Below are 14,890 nucleotides of genomic sequence, written 5' to 3' on the forward strand. Positions count from 1 at the left end.
GGTGGAAGATCAGCTGAAGACGCGTTCCTGCTGGGTCTGGGCTTACAAAGGTCTACATTGTTGTAGACGTTGTGACAGTCCTCACCGCGGTATCGTGCGGTTCCATTCTGTCTGTTGAAGCTGGCTGTGAGCAAAGATGACACATTGCTGTGTAAACCTTAACAGCATCTCCACAGCAAGTCAGAGCCTAGCACTGTTTTTATCAAGCTTCCCAAGGTAGTTATTTTAAAACCAGCTAACATGCATCAGTCATCAGCAGCGACGCCGAGTATAAACATAAACCTCAGAAACAAGGACAAGAAGTTTGGTACTTACCATGGATGTGAGGAAGAGAATCTAGGCAGCATCAGCCCTGTATTTGCAATATGATTTATTTTCCTGTTAGCTAAATAGAAATCTGTCCAAAAACCTGCCTCTCCTTTTACAAACGTGAGGCCAAAATCCCATGCAAAACGCACGATCTTTTTGTGTCAAGAGGTCTCATATATAAAATGGAAAGGTTATGCTTGTATGTCCATATTGCTGGTTTCAACTGTATCGCTATCCTGCTGTCTTGAAATATTTTGTATATTGTTTTCAGATTATTTTTAAAGGCCCGATTGAGTGATGGAAGTGATGGAGAAAACACGAGTTTTGAAATACTTGAGACTGACTGCGTGAAATGTGTCGGCACTATGAAAACAGCATCCTGTAAACCAGCGTTTTGATTAAGGGCAAGCGTAGCCTTCATTTCTGCGGTCCAAACCTTGCGGTTTGGTATGAGAACTGGGTGTTGAAGCTGAAATGAAGAACAACCAAGCAGTAGAAATGGTGAAACGGGATCTGCCCTTACAGAATGTGCACTTTTTATTAAAGTTAGATCTGTAATTTCAACACAGGTACTTTCCTAATTCTGAAGGCTTAAATGAAAGAGAATGGCTGCGTGGTAGTTTCTGATGTAGTCACAGCATAACGTGCCACAGCCTTTTGCAGAGACCAGTTAGAGTCTTTAAGAAATACTGTATTGCATAGTACGCTCTATGGGACGTGGTGTTTTTATGTGTGTGTACTGCTATGGAGACGGGAGTGTTAGAACCCTCTGGAAATGCCAGCAAAATAACATTCCTTTTTCATTCTCTTTTGAAGGTCCTTTATATAAACCGGTGTCTTCATGAGCCAGAGTGGGTGTCAAGAGATCTGAGTTTATATAACTGCACAGTGGAATTTTTTTGGGAGTAAGTCAGGACTTTTTTATTCAAATGTTGCATGTTTGAGGGAGGAAACCTAATTTTGGAATACATGGGGTTTGGATAAGAGTTTTGAGGTTGTACTATATACTGACACACAAATTTGCAGAGTATGCTCCTGTTGCTCAGAAAGATGTAACAGTTGATATTGAAATACAGTATTGAGTCAATAAAAAAGAGAAGCATTAAAGAGCTGTCTTGTTTAATTCTGTTGTTGAGACTGAAAGTGGCTTTCTCAACGGAATGGTAAAACTGGGAAGCTCGGGGTTGAGTGTTTGAGGACGTGGAGCACCTTAGACTGAAACATAGTGCTACTTGGTTTTCATTAAAGCGGCTTTGTGTACGGATTTTGTGACTCTTGGCCCTCTTTGCAGGAGACTGAATTCCTGCGTGGACACTTGTCATCCTGTTTTCAGTAGGCTATTGAATGACCAAGAGACTAAAAGATGGTGAGCTGTTCAGTCTGCAGTAGAAGGACACATTAGATTAAATGTGGATGAGGAAAGAAAGAAGGCTCGCAAGTCAAGGAGAGAGAGACAGGAGGTATTAGTTATTGCATTGGAACACTAGAAAACTTCCTGGAATTGAACTGGTATCTGGGCAAAAGGGCTCGTATTCCACAAAACAATACTAGAAGTTAGTCTCCGCTGCATTGACGCATCTAAACTTTGCAGGTTGATCTTAGTGTCAGAATCTATCTGTGTTTTAGAACTGGTGGCCTCCATGTGAATACGGGACATAATCTGAATCCTCTTCCTTACTAACACCTGAAGTAATTTCCCAAAGTACGTTGGATGGGGTTTTTTTTTGCACAGGAGGACAATCAAAGGGCTTCTGAACAGAAGTAATGGTGGCTACTTCACAGGTTTGATCAAGGCAACTGTTTTCGTGTACTAATTCCCCCATCTGCCTCGGGGAAGGCAGGATTTATATGGATCCATGCTGCTTGGTAATACCCTAACTGTTTTCCAGGTGTGTAGATCCCAGTGGATTATCTTGTTTGTACCCTCTCTCTCCCTTAAAGTGATCTGTGCAGATTCCAAGTAGCAAAAATGAAGTCCTTCCATGGTGGCTGGATTTATTTGTTTGGCAAGGTGAGTTCTATTTTCTAGCCCTTCTGGGAGAGTTGTACTGATACCAAGGAGGGGGTAATCTCTGGAAGCAGTCCTTTGCTAGGGTAACTGAGGAAATGGGCATCTCTTTGACTGGGTTTATAAGGAGTCTCAGTTAAAAAGGAGGAGGTTCAAGACACTCATCACTTCCAAATTAGGACTGTAAAGCCCTTCCTTTGTCTACTTGAAATATGTACTTAAGGAATCTCTTTAGGGTTTTTTTGTTTAGTTCCCTGTAAAGGTATTGTTCGTACTTACAAGGCCTCAGCAATGAAAGGAAATGTGCTTAAAAGTGTTTTTCTTTCCATTGCACTAGCAGTGAGGAAAAAAGAAAGGAAAAGGTGGTTGGTTGTTTTAATGCAGAAGTGTGTGCTGTCTGTTGGAAAGCAGAAGTGATGGGAGAGGGCATCGCACTGGGAGCTGAAACCTTTTGGCACTTGGTATATGCAGAACTTTCATAGAATCGTAGAATAGTTAGGGTTGGAAAGGACCTTAAGATCATCTAGTTCCAGCCCCCCTGCCATAAAACACTGTATAATTAGAAGAGGGTTGGAACCCCATGATCTTAAGGTCCTTTCCAACCCTGACCGTTCTATGAGTCTATGTCTTCAAATGCAGAACACATTTTCTGTGGTACTGGTTTGACACCACTGCACTTTCCCATGAAGTCAGATGCACTGACTTCATCATGGGCTGCCTTACACAATAAGAAACAAGCCAATGAGTGACTGTTACCATGTCAACTTAATGTAAAAGCCACTTGTTACCGTTGGTGCAAGCACAGAGGTTCTTTAAACATGCATTATTTGTGTGTGCATTTAAGTATGTGTACTTTATAAGCTAAGCAGATGGATCTTTATGGAAATCAAAACTGTTATTACTAATTTAAATGATGGTTCCACCTAGATGCCAGGCGAAAGCACTGTCTGTGGCCAGTAATTTTTAAGATCCACAGTCAAATCAAAGTCTGCCTCATGTAGCCGGGATGTTCCTTAAGCAGTAGAATTGGCACTTGCATTATGTGATGAGGACATTTGGGTTTAAGTGGCTTAGTAGAGTCTTGTAACGAATAGATCTCCTGCAGGAAATAAATCTTAGTCTGTACTGCTTTGGGCAATAGAATGGGGGGAAAAGGATTAGGGCCAGGATTTGATGCTGATTCTCTTCCTACCAAGCTAGCAATTCATGGCTGCAGAGCTTCCTCCCAGAGCTAAGCCCCAGGGAGCCTGCAGGAGCAGGATGACTCCCTAATTTGTGGGGGGGGGGGGTTGTTTGGGTGTCTGTGCTTTGTTCTGTTTCTTTCCTTGCTTGCTAGCTGTGTCATTACTTTGGAGATTTGCTCCTCGGTCATCTGAATCAGTGATTTCACTAATGTGGAGGAAGCAGTTCATACCAGCCCCGGGCTGAAAGGGGCTCTTTCCCTAGTTTCTTCTTCTTGGGCACATAAAAGAACATTCTGTGTAACAGCAAAAAGGAATTTCACAAGGGTTGCCATGAAGCTAACAACCTTAAACTAGCAGGATATAGCAGAATAGGGCACTGAACGTGATTTGCTTTTGTTACATGGGTACAGTTGGCCATGACTGAGGGATCATTCTTCCAAGCAGTCCTTTCCATTCCAGTTCTCAGGACACTGCACTTGCTTTTGCTGTGTTCGTCAGACTCCTGCCTTTGTGCTGTTTGCTCTGCCCAGTACTCGCATACTGGGAAAAGGAAATATTCATACTTCAGCTTTTTTGGTAAGTCATAGGAGTAGATTGCAGTGGAAATTTAGAGACAATAATCCTGATGACTGTTTTGTTTTCTTTCTTTCAGCCTTGATTTTCAGTAGAATTTGAATCTCTTTTCACCCAGTGAATCTAGGCAAAGTTACACTGAGTTCATTTAATCCTTATGGTATGCCTAAGGTGGTTGTGTCCTGGAAGCACAGTCTGCTTTCAGGAGCCTGACTCTATCCTAGCTGTTAATCCTGCCCACTGTTTATTTTCCACACTAGTAGCAGTGAGAGCAGTACTGACTGGCCTTTTCAAGTGGACCAGACTCCATCCTGCAATTTCTGCATGCACAGTTAAGGCATAGTTAAATATTTTCTCCTTTTCTATGATCTCTGCTTGCTCTGCTGCTTCTTGTACATGACCAGAAGAAAGGAGAGCTCAGTGCTCCTCCCTTTTCCAGTGTGTATGGGTTCGGCTCCGTTGCTGCTGAATGCCCAGGAGAGGGAAATGTTGGATCCAGTGCTGACTGTCCCTTTGTGCACTGTGTACTGGCCACTACGAACCCCTCCAGTACTTCGTGTTCTGAAATGTTAAGTATGGGGACAGCCCGTCTGGCCAGTGCCACTGTCACCCATAGCACAACAGTGTCTTGTGGCTAAAGAAGGCTCCGTGTCACTGCTGCATTTTGTAGTGTAATAAGTGGTTCAGAGCAGGTGAGCCCTCTGGAGATACTCCCTTTCCAATTCTGCATAACTGGAATACGCTGCCAGCCCTCTCATTTAATGGTTTATTTGGATCCCAGTGGCATATTTGGATCCATTCCCCTTCAAAGCTGCTTCGCCAATGCTCCGGCACCCTAATCCTGCTTTGCTATGTTTACTTTGCTTCCCTGAGCCCTAATCTCAATGAGTTCTACCTCCCTTTTCAGAGTAATGTCAAGGAAGATTATAATCAAGATGCTGTAAGCATCTGGAAGGTTTTGCTTCTTCATCACTTCTTAATTTTCCAGTTTAAAGCCATTTTTATGCCATTACTCTCCTTTTCATCTTCCTTCCCATCGGTGTTTCCTTTATTGATAAAGATCATCTGATGTGCTCAGATCTGACTTGGAAGATGACATAGCCTTCAAAACTATGCATTTGTACCAGCTGGGGCGAGGGCAGCAGAAATCAGACATGGGTTTATAGCTCCATAATCCCAGATGGTGTGTTGGCCAAGTCATCAGAATTCAAGTCCAGGTTAACGTTTCAAACTGTCCCAGTTTCTCAGGTGCTTGGAGCCAGTGATTTTTGTGCCGTCTCTTTTGAAGACTGGGGCTTGCTGCAGACTTGCAATCTCAATGTGTTTAGCTTCTTTACCCTTCCTTAGGAGAGCTCTGCTCCAGGGTTTGGCTCAACTGTACCTGTAACACGCCTTGCCAGCCCGTAATGAGATGTGCTGCTTGAATGCTGAGTAGCTTTCTGCTGTTTACTGCTGGTGTGGATTGAATTTGAGAGATTTCAGGAGAGGAATACAAATGAGGTGACTGCCGGGCTCTGGGCTTCCTTCGTCTTCCCTCGATGCACTAATGGGAGTCAATTGCAGTTGCTTATTGTTTTTAAGTAGCAGTTAATTTGAGGAAATCTGATTGACTCGCTCTTTCAATTTCGCTGATTTGATTTCAGCCTCCTGCCCATCTGGGCCAACCTGCGGGTACTGTTCTAAAGCTGGTGCATGAACCCGCTGGTGCACATAACCAAAGTCAGAGACACTCAGCCTGAGAGCAAAGCGCTGTTTGCAGCAGTGTGCTTCAAACCCTCGGTGAAAAGGGGGGCATTATTCTGCAGTTAATTCTCTGTTGTGCTGGGAGAGAATCAAGTAGCTTCTCCAGACCCCTCCCATTTAATGGGATGTTCAGATCTGGTGACAGTGCGTAAGACTGTGGAGTAGCATGGACAGAGGATTGGTTTCTTGGGCAAATCAGTTTATCCTGGCTGGGGGTGCTCTGATGGAATCCCCCACTCACCTAGATTAATCTCTATCGAGTCGCACGAGGCTTCTCGAAACAGCCTTCTGGTCAGACCCCTGCGTCTGTACAAATCCTCCTGAAGGGAGCAGTGAATCCTGAAGCAGGATTGTAGGCGAGGCTGTAAGCTCCTTGGGTTAGGGCTGATTTCCTCCTGAATGATTAGAAAATGCTCCTTAGATTTATATCTCATATGTGAAGAGGAAAAAGATGTTTTCTTCTCTGAATTGCGGGCTGAGTGAGGCATTACTAGCTCCTAATGGTCTCCCCACCTTTAAGTGCGTGGTGTTTTCTGTTCACAGCTTTGCAAATGCTTTTCCCTTCGTGGCAAAAAAAAGACAGGATAATACACTAAAAGGTACAGGATGGCTGCATGTGATGAAACATTGCTTTTTTCATTATACACACACAGGGAAGTTGAAATGTTATTTGTAGAGGATAAAGGTGAACTTTGCTCGTGATTTTATGAACTACTTTATTGCACAGTTCTCTCTGTGCAAACAGCACTTGACACTCTCTTGCCTTTTGTTATTTCCAGCAGATTGGAGTCATTTGTTTTTTAATGCTGAACTGTGACAGAGCAGCAGGTGTCGGATAGAAGGAATCAGGATCACTTCCCGGCTTCGTGCAAACACTTAGTGGGATTTGTGGAGCCCTGTAAAATTCAATTAGATTTGCTTCCTGCCTCCTTTGCCCTCGAGCATTGATTTGCAGTTCTGGAATCATCTGCCATCGTTTTCCCCACGCTGGAGCTGGTAACTGCACTGGGCTGAGGCTGCGGGGTCGGTGTTTGCTTTGCAAACAGCCATCCTGGCTGAAGATGTCAGCTCGGAACAGCTCTTTGCTGGGGGTTCTGCCCTCTCAGCAGAGAGAACAGCAGGATGGGCTCTGCTGCTGCTGCTTTAGAGGGACAGCGGTAGAGAAGATGCTCTGATGGCCATGGAAGACAAATAGCTCAGGTCAGTAGCATCTTCAGCTGCAGAGCTGGATCTGGAAGAGGCCGTTTGTCCGCAGCCCGAGTTAGCCCCTGTGTTTACCTACGGACTTCGTAACCTTGCAGAAATCAATAACTTCCCATGAGGAGCCATAAAGGTATTGAGGAAGTGGTAAAATGTCCAACTCATCAGTGCAAGGTCATCAGGCACATCGCAGCATCGAGGTACTTCTGGCTAACGTGATGCCTCGTGTCTGCCTGTGACCCATCCAGCACTGTTGCCAGTGGCTGCTCCTCACCAGTGTTGTGTGTTCTCATCTGTGTCTGATTGCGACCGCTCGTGTTCAATCCCTGCCCATTCAGGGGGTTCTGTCAGTCTTCAGCCAGGACTGGACACCTATTAAACACTGTCAGGTGCTGAACTGCTCAGTCCTTCCCCTCTGTGCAGCTTGAAAAGAGCCCGATTTGCTCAAAACTCAGCCTGCAGCTAGGGTAAAGTTCAGTGCCATACTCGGTACAGTTTACCTGTTGGAAGTATCAAGTAATTTACAACTTTACCATAAGCTGATTTAATCCAGTATGATCCCTGGGAAAGAAAGAATTCAGTTTTCAAACGCTTCCCCGAGGCAGTCTTGTCCTGAACACAGATCCTGAGTTTCTGCAGGCTGGGCAGTGTATTCCCATGGTGTTTGTAGCTGTGTACTTACATTCCTGCAATTCAGCTCCTCAGTAATGCTCCAAGTGACTGCAAAAATGCAACTCGGAGTCAGGAGTGAGTGATTCTGAACAGCGCTGGTGGAATAGAACTTTAGTGAAGCATCAGGAAGGGACTCAGGTAGATAGGCTTCCCCCCTTCCACCTTGATTTCTTGTTCCAAGTGCTGCAGAGGAAGAACCTGTTTTGGTAACTCCGTGAGAAGTTTATGGAAGTTACCATTCATTTTTTAGCTTGAGCACCATCTAGCGTGCGTGATGAAAATCATCTGTAAAGTACCTAGAAGGCCAGTTCATGATGGCACTGAGCAGAGGAAGTGCTTTCAGTGTCAAGAGGAAACAAGCACATCAGAGCTTACTGTCCCCCTGCTAATCTGTGCTTCGCTTAAGCTCGTGTACGTAAATGCAAGGAATGAAACGCACAAAACCTGAGTGCGTGTATCCGCAGGCAGGCTAAAAGCACAGTGATCAGAAATCAACCGCTCATTCTTTCTCCAGACGCAAGTACACACTCGTATCTTCATGCCACTCTAAGTGTGGAGTCCTGCGTGCTGCTGGAAGGTGATACCTCCTGCTCCAAGCAAAGCCCCAGCTTGCAGCTAAATGTCTCCTGGCAGGTGTTCCTTAGCTCTCGCCCAGACTTGGAATGCAGTCTCTGTGTTGCAGAGTCCCTGTGGCAGTAACTTCTGCCCTCTTTCCAGTCACTTCACATTCATCAGGGTAACAAGATTTAGAGCTGCTGCTGGGGAGCGTTGCTCATTCGCAGGCATCCATCACCAGCTGTGGTTCTGCCTCTTGCTGCAAGAGTTCTTGTGATGAGGGGAAGCTCTCCTGCTCCCACGCGTACTTGTAGGTTTAAAATCAGAGATCAGACCCTACCACGAGACTTAAAAAGCCCCAAGGTATGATTTGTTCATCAGATGATCCTTTTGGGAACTGGAATTAAAAGGAAGGGGACGTTGCCAAGGGGTTTGAGAGCCTGTGCATTTTTTGCTGCCATTACTTTATGAAACAGAGGCTGCTTAGGCAGACAAGACAGTATTATTTTAAGCCTGAAATGAAAGGCAAAGCTGGTAGAACTGCACCCAGAGATTCAAGTTTTTGCAGGACTGAGGAAAGAAGAAATCTCATTTAGGGCATTTCTCAGTTCAAACAAGGTAGTGAGGGTTCTGGGAATGAATGTAATTGGTCTCAACAGGCTCATATGCTCTGGCAAACTTAAGAGCTCCTTGCTCTGAAATGGTGTTTCTGTGTGTCCTGGTTCTAATCAGAAATAATGCAGGTCAATAACTGCGTTTTTTCATGCTTCGTAGCTGCATTTGGATAAAGCTTTTGAACTTCACCTGTCATTTGCTGTCTCGCTACCAGACATCTAGTCTGTAGTGCAGCACAAACTGCAAACCTTCCACTAAAACCACACACGAAATGACTTTTTGGAATACATCGTCCACATAATAAGTGATAAAACCTACATAATGGTGAGTGAGCCCATCACCTGTGCATCACCTTACTTGGGTGAGAGCTGTATGCCATATAACCTAGGGAACAGATTTAACGTGTGCTTCTTCTAGGGGGATTCTCTCATGGGGATTACCTTCTCCGTCCAAAGGACTTTTCTCCTTCTTTGGACTATTCTAAGTAAAGGCTCTGCAGTGTGAGGTGACCTCTTAGGCAAAGGAAATTACCCCTTTCTGGCCATTTGATACACTTTAGGATTGAGATACGGGGTGGATAATATTCTCGGCTAGAAAGAAAGGGGTGGCTCAGTGTAAAATCAGTTGAGGTGGCAGAAAATAGAGAATGCCAAACATTAATGACCCCATTATGACCCGTTAATGACCCACAAGGTTAATGTTGTTAGTGTTGTGCTCACTGTCTGCTCGTTCTGTGATGGTTATTTCAGCTCCCATTGTCACACCAGTGCTGTCGATTGATTCATAATAGATTCGGGTTTCCTCGTGGAAAGGGAAGTCTTGCTGCAAAAGGGATGTTGTGTCTGATCTGAACACTCATGGATAAATTGATTAGAAACGCACATACAAATGTGTACTTTGTCAGAGGCCTGAAAGCAGGCAGGAGCTGCTTATTTTCCCCTTAAGTGGAAGTATGCTAAAGGGAGAGCAAAAGCAAGTGATTTATGAGGACTGTAAAGTTATCAGTCTTCAACCTTACCCCCCCAGCACACACCCATCTCTAAAGACTCGCACTCTGCTGCATCACTAAGGCATGGTTTCCATTCCAGTATTCCCAAAGTTCAGGCAGAGTTGTGGCTTTCTGGTATGCAGCATAAAGAATGGCACCAACATAAGGGTTAAGCATGTGGCTCCTAGCACTACTGGAGTTGGTTTGCTTACCTGAAGCACAAAGAGCAAAGAGAATTTGGTGGTGCAGCCTCGCAGGGAGAACACTGAGGCAGAGCTTCCTTTCTTTGTGCAAAGTTCATCTTTTAATTCCTAGGTGTGTTAATACTCCTTGCACAGCCAGCTATTAGTTACCTGCGTGGAAAAGAACCACTTCCCATTGGTGCTCTACTGACAGTACAGGATTTCGGTATCTCACAGGAGATTGGCCTTTATCATTTTAGATATTTTATATATAGAATATATTTTGAGAGCTTTTCCATTCTGCCTTTTCATCAGAATTGTAGTTTCTGATGGGGTTGCTAAATGCAGTTTCTATTTGCAAGCACAGATCTGTTTTCTTTTCACAGGTTCTTTTCTTTCAAGGGTGTGTTTTTAAAAGCACTTAGACTTGGCTTAACTCCTTTCTTCTTCAACGGTGGTTTTGCAATACTTGAAGGCCAGTAAGTCTGCTGCAAACATTCGTTAGTCCCCAGCCCCTCCAAGAGGTTCCAGGAACCCCAAAACTCCAACTCTTTGGGATTATTTTTGTTTGTTTGGTGTCTTTTTGATCGTTAGCGAATGCTTCTTTATGCCAGCATCTGCATGTTTCCATTTCCTCCTGATAACTAACTCCTGAGAGCAGCTCCCAAGAATACTTAAAATCCTGTGGATTTTAGAAAAACGAAGCAGCCAGCCTTAAGGGAATTGGTTAGTTTTACAGGCAGGGTTTATATAATGGCTCTGAGCAGGGAAATTAAGACCAAATGAGCAGCAGACTAACGTTTGCCTGTGCTTATGTTGAAGAGCATCCCTTATGGAAAATTCAAACTGTGTTCTTTTTCGTATAGGTCTGTTGCCTGTTGTGCTTCCCTGAGTAACTGGGTTAGACTATGTTAATCCCTTCTCTGTTTGTGTCTGCTCATTAATGTAACTGATGGTTTTTTGAGCCTGTGTGTGTTATTCTTGAAGGTAATCGCCTTAGCTGTCAGTGAGAGAATAGAAGCAGCAAAACCTGTTAAAAAATATGTGTTGCTCATTGTTCTGTTCACTCTTTGCCATCAGCAGTCCTGTAACCCGACAGTGGAATTGTGCCTTACAGCATCTTCCCTGCCTGCAAACCTAGTAGGGGATTTTAGACTGGTACATCTATCTCACCTAGAGATCTTCAGCGCATGCTTTAAGATCCTTCTTCATTAGCAGGCACAAGTGCAGCCGGAGGTAGCCTAAGTAGTTGGGTTTAGGAAGTGTATTTACTGCTCTGAATTCTTGCTGCTGAACCATCACAGTTTAAGACCCAGCATCACCAGTGAAGGTGATCTGACCTTAATGCTTGTTCTTCTAAATGTTCTGGACTAATAGCTGTGATTCAGTCTCTGAGGCATCAACAGCCGAGTTGTTCCAGCAGCAGAGGTGATGCAGTGGTGACTGTTTTTGCTTGAGCTTCGCATTACTGCAGTTGGCAGCAGGGCAGCTAGAAATTGTCCCTATGTATGATCTCATTTTCAGATGATCCCAGCCCTAGATCCTTTGTCAGACAGTAGGTACAATCAATCCGGATTGAGCTGCTCAAAACAGCTCCGGTCTCTGTAGATTTATCAGCAGAGAGCTCTGACTCAATTTCATGCCATCAGGCTTGTCTGTCGGGTCAGATCCAACCCGACCGTCAGAAGCTGTAAATCAATGCATCTTTTCTGATTTCACTATTAGTCTGTTTCCTATTCGTCAGCTGAAAATCAGAACAAGAATATGCTGGTTTTCTCATCTGGGTTGTATTCTGTGTGGTGAGATACTTACAATGACTGTAGCTTTTCTTACGGCTGTAACTCTTCCTCTCTTTTTATTTGCTAGATTAAGGCTGTATTTTAATGCATTCCTCCTTTTCTAGCAAGTTGCCTTGAAGGAGCTTACTGTGAATCAGAAAGCAGAGCAGTATTTTGTAATGATTAACAGAAAATGTGGCATCTCCATCATAAAATGTCCTGTCTTCAGGTTTATTGTCTGTAAGTGACTGAGACCCCACCTGCAGCACTGTGTGCAGTTCCGGTGTCCTCAGCATAAGGAGGACACGGAGCTGTTGGAGCCAGTCCAGAGGACTTGGTAGAAGGTTAGAAGTTTCTGACAAAGGTGGTTGAAACCCCTTCCCAGGGCCTCTTTCATCATGGGCAGGTGTGATGCTGTGCAAACGTGGTCAAGAGGGAATATTAGGATCTCTCTGTATCCTTCTTACTGTTTTGTCTTTAGGACAAACTCCTCCTCAAAAGCATAGCTGGGAAAGTCTTGCTTGCTAACAGTAAACCTTAAACTTCTGAAAGAGGCAGGTAGCCACTGGCATTTGGGTCATGATGAAATGCTCACTGCGCGATGCGGTATGCAGTGTCGTGGGTTGACTGTCATGCTCACGGAAGAGGAAACAAGGGAACTCTGTTTTCAGTGAGCAGGAAGGAACTGGACCTCCAGCTCCTTGAAAGTAATTCTTCTCGGTTATCCATTTCAGTTTGAAATGAAGTGAGTTGATTTACTGTTGTGAAAATCATGCTTCCTGAAATGATGCATCTCCTTGGATGAGCAGAAAGAAACCGGGTGTTTGCAGTGCCAGTCATCTTGAAGAATGCCCAAGCATGCTGTTAAAAATGTCATTGTCCCAGTATAGACTGCATGGCAGAAACATACCCGAGGACTAAAGGACAGCTGGATACGAGAGCACATTGTAACATGATCTCATGACAGTTTGTGGATAATTTATACTGGATGGACTAGAACCTGATTCTCAATAGGCTCTTACTAAGTTTCAAAGGTACAGTTTTGATGAGGTTCAAATGTCAGTGGTACTTTCAGGTCTGTGAAAGCAGTGACCTTCCTGGATAAGCTGCTGAATAAAGATGGGTTAGGTCTTGCACGAAGATACAGCTTTGGGCATTACGTCTGTGTTTGTAGGAGAGGGGTTCCAGGTGCTTGTGAAGGCTTCTTTCAAGATCTCAGCGTGCTTATTAATGACTCACTTAATTTTTCTCTCTTCCCAACAGCATGAGGGTTAGTAGGAATGCCTGCTGCAACTGATTCTTCTTGATGCACAGATATGGCACAGGAGAGTGGTAAGGGAATTAATGACCAAGAGTTGGGAAGGGCTGATGTAATTCCAAGGGACAGCTTGGATGAACTACTCCTTTCCCTAGAGGGGACAGTTCATCAGGATTCCATTTGTTTGGGAAGAGAGGGCAATATCCCTACTGCACTGAAGACATTGTGTTGCATCTGCCCAGACTGCATGACTAATCTGATTACCTGAGCAAGACAGAAATACCAGTTAGGGCAAACAAACAGACACCGAACTGACACGGTATCCCAATCAGTAAAATAGCTGTGATTTGTATTAGCACTTTATATTAGCATTTTATATTAGCATTTATCACAGGATCACAGCAGGGTTGAGGTTGGAAGGGACCCCTGGAGGTCATCTGGGCCAGCCCTCTGCCCAAGCAGGGTCACCTAAGGCCACTCAGTTGTCCACGACCATGTCCAGATGGCTTTTAAGTATCTTCAAGGAGGGAGCCTCCACAGCTTCTCCTGTCGACCTGTGCCAGTGCTCAGTCACACTCACAGTAAACAAAAACCTTTCCTAACGTTCATAGGGACCCTCCTGTATTTCCTGCAGAACTCGATGTGGCAAACACCAAAGACTGGTTATAGAATATCGTATTTGAGTACCTGTGGGAAATTTAAATGCATTTCTCATTTTTTACAGAGGTCGTCTTATTTTTCAGGACCAGTAGGGCTGGAATTGTGGTGTAGTTTGTGTGTTTAACCTGCGGTGCTGGTTAGGTCAGAATCATCAGCTCATAGCGGCTGGGGCTCCTGTGCTTCCTTGGACTGTCACAGGACTAGGAGAGGAGCCACGCTCCTGCCAATGCTGGTATATATTCCAGAGAGCAGCTCCTCTGTCTCAGCTGTCAGAGGGAAGTCCCATTGGGATGTTTCACACTGCACATTCACAGGAGATGGAGCTCAACCCGTAGCCCATTTGCTGGTGACGCATCTGTGCAGTCCCAGAGAGGAGCTCCTGTGCCTTCCAGCTAAAGCTGGCTTTGGCAACCGCTCAAGACTTCTGCATTGATTTTTGACTGTGCCTTTGCACCAGAATGTTGTGAATTCCAGTGGAATGGTGCTGGTGTCATAGACGAGAGAACAGCATCTGCTTCCCACCTGCTTTGAAATGGGTTTCTAAATGAAGGTGGCGGGTTGTGTATATTGCAGAATATTCCAGGCAGGTGAAACAATCCTGATGCGTAGGTACCATTGCATGCAATGCATGGAAGTGAAAGGCTTTCATGAGCTTCTTTGGGGATTTTCCATGAGCTAACTTGTAGGTCACATGGACCACAAACTAATGAAGAAAATGTGAGTAAAAGCCCCAGGACAAAATGATACCTAAGTTGTTTTCAGTATATTCTTGTTCTACTGATGTTTAAAACTTGCGGTTATAAATGAAACAGAATAATAAATAGTAATTAATCCATTATACAGTCCATTAAATGCAGTGTCTAAACAGACTGGTTTCAATGCTAACTCACTGAAAAAAAAGTGGGTTAACAAAACCCACTAGGGTAAGTAGACAGAGTTGGATAACTTCACTCAGGATTGCATGCTGCATTTGTTACTGCCATTGAATTTTCTTAATTAAATTTGGAGTTTGTTTAATGTTTTAGACAATACTACAACAAAAGTGCAGGGGAAAAGCAGCAACGATTCGCATAGGCTGTGTACAACCCACGTCAGGGAAACAAATATCTCCGCTTGCCAGCATCTGAGGTAGTCCAGAAAGGAATTAATAGGTACTCTGGAAACC

The 14,890-nt window shown here is 44.3% G+C and overlaps 1 long non-coding RNA gene across 1 annotated transcript; it reads left to right on the forward strand.

The window, feature by feature from the left end:
• Nucleotides 1-1,698: 1,698 nt before the first annotated feature.
• LOC130593418 (uncharacterized) lies at nucleotides 1,699-14,389 on the forward strand. Its single transcript, XR_008970802.1, has 3 exons — nucleotides 1,699-1,769; nucleotides 2,042-2,091; nucleotides 13,971-14,389. It is a non-coding gene; the product is annotated as an uncharacterized LOC130593418 (long non-coding RNA).
• Nucleotides 14,390-14,890: the final 501 nt, after the last annotated feature.

This window comes from Pezoporus wallicus, unplaced genomic scaffold (genome assembly GCF_028554395.1).
Source record: "Pezoporus wallicus isolate ANWC-B61680 ecotype Strahan unplaced genomic scaffold, APGP_CSIRO_Pwel_v1 contig_11493, whole genome shotgun sequence".
NCBI lineage: Eukaryota > Metazoa > Chordata > Aves > Psittaciformes > Psittacidae > Pezoporus > Pezoporus wallicus.